Source organism: Phoxinus phoxinus (assembly GCF_949152265.1).
Source record: "Phoxinus phoxinus genome assembly, chromosome: 24".
NCBI lineage: Eukaryota > Metazoa > Chordata > Actinopteri > Cypriniformes > Leuciscidae > Phoxinus > Phoxinus phoxinus.
Genome location: NC_136899.1, coordinates 2,364,674 through 2,372,566, shown reverse-complemented (window position 1 = coordinate 2,372,566; position 7,893 = coordinate 2,364,674). Strand labels below are relative to the sequence as shown.

Sequence of the window (7,893 nt, the reverse complement as noted above, 5' to 3'; positions counted from 1 at the left end):
TGTGGTCTGTAGTTCTGACACCTCATTGTCTGATCTGTGTCCCACACCCATTCCACATCTTCTTCTCTGATCATTTAGCCATTTTGGGGATGAGCTCACTCTAAAATATACTTTGGAGTATATTAATTTAATCTAAGGCAGAATTATTAATATTAAATGAATTTAAGGCAGAAACAATGAGCTCATTAAAGTAATGAATACATGTTAACAAATTATTAGGATATCTAGACATGTTTTGCAGCATTGCATGTTGATTCAGAGTTTGAGTCATCAAAAGTCCAGTAAAGGTCAGTAGCAATACTTTATAATTGATACAGAACTTAACCGGTAACCAGTGTAGAGATGATAAAATTGGTGTTATCATATTTTCTTGACAAAGTGTTACGTCCAATGATGTATTTGTGTTTTATTTGTTCCTCTCTCTCTCTCTCTCTCTCTCTCTCTCTCTCTCTCTCTCTCTCTCTCTCTCTCTCTCTCTCTCTCTCTCTCTCTCTCTCTCTCTCTCTCTCTCTCTCTCTCTCTCTCTCTCTTTATTGTAATTCTCTTCCCATTGATTCAGCGATGCAACAAGAAATCAGTTATTTGGTGTCAAAGGAAGAGAAGTAATATATATACATGATAAGATTAATATATTTAGGGCCCGAGCACCGATGGTGCGAGGACACTATTGGAATTGGTCTGTTTATTATTAAGATTAATATGTTGTGACACACACACACGCACACGCACATGCACGCACGCACACACACACACACACACACACACACACACACACTAAACACCTTGTGAAACTTCTAATTATATAATCTCTCTATATTTGTGACAATCTTGTAATACAATGGTACATTTTATTTAAAGTAAATTATGAAGTATACTCTCTACAGTTGTTTTTTAGTTACAACTCTTGTGTTAGTGTGTCTATTTCACTTTACTTGCTTTTTTTAAGGCAATTCGTACAAATTGTACGAGGTGGCTAATTCGTACCAATTCATACGACCTCACTCGTACGAATTAGTACGTTTTTTTGCTAAATCGTACATATTTTACGATTTGCCAAAATCGTATGAATTCATACGAATGACCTACCCCTGATCCCGCCCCTAAACCTTCCCATCACGTGGGTTTAGACAAATCGTACAAATTCGTACGAGTGAGGTCGTACAAATTCGTACGAATTAGCCATCTTTTAATCACTCGTACAAATTCGTACAAATTGGTCGTGAGATAGCGTTGGATATTTTCCTAATGTGAACGAACTCTAATAAAAAGTTAACACGACTAATGATTGATTCAACAGTACTTGAGTATACTTGATTAATACGTTTTATACAAATGTTATTAAGTTGTGCAAACTAAAAATGAATACACTACTTTACTTGGAAATTTAAAGCAAACAGTTTCCTCACTTTTTTAAGTCAACTTATTACATTTTACAGTGTTGTTTACGCCCTAGGGAGTTAGTGTATTGTTATTGTTCTTTTCTTTTTTGTAGCTAGCTTAGTTAGTTTCTTCCTAATATTTTGAGGGTTTATTTGTGTTGTTTTGGCCTCTTGAAATCCTTCAACATTTGTAAAATAAACTTGTTTTGACATTAAGTTGGTTTCTATCTTTGTTAAATCACTGGTGTTTGGAACTGAACCTTGCTGTCTCCACACATCACACCATTTTTATTCTGTTACTTGTTCCTCCAACCCTAGACTAAATAGGGACTTAACACAATAAGAACTCTAGCGGCTGCATTTTGGACTAATTGTAGAATGTTTATTGAGGATGCAGGACAACCAGCTATGATGCATTACATGAATCTAGTCTCGAGGTCATGAATGCATGAACTAATTTTTCTGCATCAAAAAAGCGAGCAATTATTACATTGTTTAAATTAATAAATGTTTTGCTAACTGTGATTTTGTATATGTACATTTCTGAAATGCATAACTAAGATAGTTACCTGATAACAGAACACTGTAAATTGTAATGGCCATTTTCTGTAAAGCTGTTTTGAAACTATGTGTATTGTGAAAAGCGCTCTACAAATAAATGTGAATTTAATTTAATTGAATATATTAACATCATTTGAATTATCATTGCTTTCGGGGAGAAACCTTGTACCTCCATATTTAGCCTTTTTTTTCATGAATAATTCACCGATTACATCTGCCTAAGGGTTCTGCAAATATTTAACCAAAGAAAAGTATAAAAAAGTGCTTGTGACTAAACTTCGTAACTCCATTGGCTTCTCAAACTGTCAGTCAAACCCTCATAACTCCTCCCCGTCTCCGCCCAAAAATTATTCTGCCTATTAAATACAATAATATGAGGTAAATCCAGCCCTGCCTACAAATAACATTAAACAACCTCTTTAGAGATGCTGAGTTTTGTTTATTACACCCAGTCTACCTGGACCATAAAAAATTTTTTCGCATAAATCACATGACCTTCAGAGAAAGGATGTTGGGTTCAGTATAAAGCAGGCTTTCTGTTGTAGTCGTCTGCAGATTCTCAGTGTGAGCTGAAGAAGACGGACCGATCAAAACATCACATTGTAAGTAAATCCATTTTAATGAATTATGATCTGAATTATGAATTATGAATTATCTGATGACTGTCAAGATATTCTTCACATATTCGTAGGCTATGTGAATTTTATGAATTTTTTTTTTTAAAGGATTCATTACAGTTTTATACACAATGAAGTATTTATGTAAGTTTACATGTAGCCTACATTGCATACTGAGTAATTTAGTTGGTATCATCATTATAATTTAATAATATTAATGATTTGTGAACTCATATATGTATCAAAGGTTACAACAGCCTGTGTCTAATTGTATTAATAATAATAGGGGGAAATGTTAACATTGTGTTTTTCTGCTCTTTTCCTGCACTGTTAGCCCGGATTTTATATCTAATTAACAATTTAATTACAGTACACTTAAATTATTTAATTTTGAATGCATTACTATAAAAATGTAAGTGAATTCTACTACTTTTGTAGACATATTTGAATGTGTGGAAAACTTTAAGTTTAATGGATTAAAATTGTAGAGTTTGTGTACTGACCACGCCCCTTACCCCCACTCGCCACAAGGACACACACACGTGACGCACGCACACACAGTTGTTTCAAGTCAGGCAAGCAACGCCATTTTCTCTCGTGGTTGAAAAGTGCATGCAAATTCGTAGAGCTGTTGGTAAGTAGTTTAAAACAAATGTTTTAGTCAGGTTTATTGTTTCTATTTTTCACCGATTATTATTTGAGTTGTGAAAACGTTGTTTTAAGTAATTTTGGACTTCTTTTCACTAACGTTAGCCCCGCTTGAACTTGAAACACAGGCGAATTTAGCAGACATAGTTTCGTCTGTTCATTTGGTTTTTTCTCTCTCTCTCCATCAAAATGATCTTTGTGAGTAGTGTTTAAACATTGTTTTAAACCGTTTGGGACAAAAATATGCCCCATAAAACCATTTTCGCTTGAGTGCAGCGAACACGAAGCCCGCTCGATCTCCTGGCGAATTAATCTGACTTTTTTCGTCTATTTAACGTTATTGGTTTGAGTTTTTATTTTATTTTATTGAGGGGCTGTTTGTGAGCAATAACATGCTTTAAACAGGTCGTGACATTTTCACTTGTTAACTAGGTGGTTTTCTCACTCGTGCACGGCGGTCCCATTTTAACCCCTGCATGTTCGACACAGATACAACGAGATTTCCAGTGAGACACGACGACCGACCACAGTTTACTTAATCTGGTGAGTGAATTTAAGCTTAAGTTAGAAAAAAAACGTACATTTTGCTACGTTTTTAATTTTTTAAATTGAGTATTTGAATAAACATATGTATAAATGAAAATGGGTATTTATGACCACTTAGGTCATAAACTGTGACTGAAATCATGTTGTGGTCATAGATGTGGTGACAGCCAATATTGTTTGCTATGTTTACCTTTATTTAGGTTTATTATGAGTTCAACAGAGTGGCGGGGAAAAATCTCAGAGAGAACTTCTTTGATGCACTTGATCATTACTCTCCAAATCTGATTTTGGCTGAGCTTTTACTCCAGACAAAGGTGGGTTTACTTGTCTACATCAGTCTACCCTCTCTTTTTCCTATTGTAATTTCTCTAATTTCTTCTCCTCTTTCCTCTGGACTTCACTTTCTTTTTCTTTCCATTCTTAAATCTCAAATTTCTTTCTCATGTCCTCTCCACTATACTCTTCCACTTTTCTTGTTTTGTCTTTTTTTCCTTTACTCCTCCATTCTCTGCTCTCTCCTTTCCTGTTTGTCATCTTGTCTTGCCCTGTTCTTTACTTACCAAAATCTGACAAATTTGGGGGAAATTTGGGTGAGCATCCCTAACAAACTTCAATATCTCCAATATCTTCCAGACCACCGAGCCAACAGATGTTCGGTCCCTTTGCCTTCGTAGACTGCCGGTCATTTTGGGGGATGACCCTTCTGTATTCTTTAAGACCTGCTCTGTAAGTTTTTAATAGGTTTTAAATGTTACTGTTACCATTAGAGTCCTGTCTGCTACTAATGTTCAGAATAGTTTATCAGTATCTCCCAGACATTTATTTTCAGTATTTTTAATATTTCGGAATATCTGTAATATTGGTTAATGAAATGAAAAACTGAAAATATTTGTCTTCAAATGTGAAATAGGCTCAAAATAAAATATTTATTTCTGCAGTTTAAAGGATTAATTCACCCAGAAATAAAAATTCATTACTCATTCTTTGGTCATTAATTACTCATACCCTCATGTCCTACCAAACCTGTAAGACTTTCATTCATCTTTCAAACACAAATGAAATCTGAGGGTTTCTGTATGTCCCTTCAGTGACAGTCTACGCAACTACCACTTCCAAGCCCTAGAACGGTTGTAAAGACATCAGTAAAATAATCCATGTGACTCCAGTGGTTTAACCATGCGTCATGGTGCTCTTGTGAATGTGCATTGGAAATATATATTTTGTAAATAACAACATTTTATTATTTTAGTGCACACCAAGCATTCACATTACTTCATAAAATTTTGGTTAAACCACTGGAGTCATATGGATTACTTTAATGAGGTTTTACCTTTATGGATCTTGAAAGTGATAGTTTTGCAGAATGTCAATGGAGGAACAGAAAACTATCAGATTTCAAAGATATTGAATATCTTTCAAAAATATATTTATTGTGTTCTGAAGATGAACGAAAGTCTTACAGGTTTGGAATGATGTGAGGGTGAGTAATTAATGGCTGAATTAAAATTTTTGGGTGAACGAAGCCTTTAAGTACAACTGAAAGTAATACCTTTTACTAATGTCTTTTGATTTTGAAGTACAGTGCTACCATAAATAGATTTATACATTACAAGTATTTGTAGCAAAAGTGCAGTGAATGTGGCTTGGCAGCTAACCATAAAAGCTTGTGCACAACTGGGGCTGAAAGTGTGTAAAATATCCAGTTAATGAAGAAAGTGATAACTTTTTTTTAATGCATTTCAGTGTAGTTTACATTGTATTGGAGATACATTTTAGTTGACAACACAGTATTATCTAACTGTCATTATAATGCCGTGTCAATCTGTTTCTTTGTTAGGATGTCAATGACCAGGACTCGTACCACCAAATTCCAGTTGGAATCCTATGCCTGGATTCAGAAAGTCCACAGCTAGTTTCTGAGTAGACAGTCTTATTACAAAAGTTAGAAACCTCTTAAACTTGAAGGCAAGAAATTGTTTCTTCACTGTTGTATTTTGAAATGAAAATGTTTCAATTGAAATAAAAAGAGAGAGAAAATTATTTGCTTGCTTTTTTATTTTATTTTACTGAAGTTATCAAGTACACATTACTTAATTTTTTTAGGGCAACCAGTTTGCTCACATTTTTTAAGTATACGGGCTAGTACATTGAACTTAAATATACTATGTGTACTAACTGCAAAGTAATTTATATTACAAAGGATTTTAAGTTAAATCAACTTGAATTTTTAAAGTTACCATTACTTAAATATTTTAGGGCAACCAGTTTGCTCACATTTTTTAAGTAGATTCAACTTGTCCGGGCTAACAGTGTGATTTCAGCTGATTATAATAAATCATGTTGCCTAAATACAGAACTTTTCCGTGTTTGAATATTCTCTCATCTTCAGAGTCATTTCCATGATGACCAGATCACGCCATAAACTGCATCCAAGCAACTGAGACACAGCGCAGAGAGGTAACAATTATGTAAGTGTGGTATCTAAATGGTGTTTTAATAATGGTGCTGGTTAATAATTTAATTATCTTTTGGTCACTTATTTATGTGGATAATTGTGAGCATCTGTTTTGTACAGAGCCCCTAAAGCTGGGCTATTCAATTAGTTTGTCATGGGAGCCAGTTCATGAAAAGTGTCCTAAATGAGGAACCGGAGAGATATGGCTTGCATGAGTGATGACACAACAGCAATATAGGAGCCCATATGTTGTATTTTTGCATCAAAGACACCAAAATAAACTTTGTTCCTACATTTAAACATGCTCATGTTGTACTTTGAAACTGCATAAGAACATCAGTGCATTGTTAGACTTTTTCTATTTAAATGTTGTATTTTGAAACTGCATAAAAACAACATCAGTGCATTGTAGGCTTTTTACATTGAAATTGGTAAATCAGAGAGCAATATCAAACTCATTTAGAATTTAGACTTAAGTGCACATAACAAAAAAGTTAATAATATGGAACATAACATTGTTTTATGTTATTGGTTCTTTTTTGTCAAAGTAAATCATTTCAGTAGCCCTATTTAAATGACAACATCCATCTCAATAATTGGTAAACATTTAGGCTGCCTACTAATGAGAGAAATATATATTTTTTTAGATTTTGCAAGAGCAGTGAAATCGGGTGTATACTGTATGTTGTCAGAGCAATATAGTGGTGCAAGTGCTGGGCTGTGAGGGATGCGCTATAAGGGATGCCATTAAATGCCATTTTAATGGCATTCATGTGCATCAATGATGACTCGCATGACACACATCGGGTCTGAACAGTTGCGATACAGTGTGGACATAATTTTAGATCAGATTCCAATCGGATACAAAGATAGTCGGATTTGGATTGACAGTGTGAATGTAGCCATAGTCAACTACTTTACGTCAACATTTTAGCCATAGTCAACGCTTCATTTACACATGTGGCTGAGGCTGTGCCTCTCTCAACCACAAACGCCTTCTTTCATTAGTTTTTTGCACTCTTCTCTTTAACTTTTGGCAGTCTATAGAACTCAAAATGTTTTTTCCCAATAATCAGCCAAATTTGCGAGTCCGTTCAGTTCAGTGGCAATGTTTACATTCAGTGCCTCTAAAATGGCCGACTTCCGGATTTGACGTGTAGTGAAAACCCTCTATAAAAACGATGGTGTGACATCATGATTGACAGGTTATCTGGGCGAAGTAGTCACTGAAGCATCAACTGACTTTTTTGGGATCTTCGGTTATACTTGTTAAATATGTGGTTAGTAGTTGTATTTACCTTATTTTAACAAGCCTCTTGTCATAATGCAATCAGCAGACATCAAAATCGGAGCAGAGCGGAGCAGACAGAGACCACTTGCAGGTACGTGTGCTTGCTATTGATTCTGCGAGAGTGAGAGCGGGGCCTTGATTTCATGGCTTTACTTCCTGCTCACTACTGGTCCCGAAATCGCTACTGCGCAGACACAGATCCCAAGATGTCAGCGCCATATCGGCCATCACTTCTCACCAAGAGGGTGAAGGGGTGTCGTCCATTTTTTTTTACAGTCTATGCTTATTTAATGGCAAATTAATGGCAATGAAACTGTTGCTTTAACCAATCAGTTAATCAGTCAGATTTAATCAGCCAATCAGATTTCGATTTGATTGCACCGGGGCCATCGAGCA

At 35.2% G+C, this 7,893-nt stretch overlaps 1 long non-coding RNA gene across 1 annotated transcript; it reads left to right on the top strand.

Annotated features, from left to right (window-relative positions):
• Nucleotides 1–2,890: 2,890 nt before the first annotated feature.
• LOC306992954 lies at nucleotides 2,891–5,768 on the top strand. Its single transcript, XR_013796370.1, has 5 exons — nucleotides 2,891–3,191; nucleotides 3,638–3,748; nucleotides 3,952–4,065; nucleotides 4,385–4,477; nucleotides 5,589–5,768. It is a non-coding gene; the product is annotated as an uncharacterized lncRNA (long non-coding RNA).
• The last annotated feature ends 2,125 nt before the right edge of the window (nucleotides 5,769–7,893 follow it).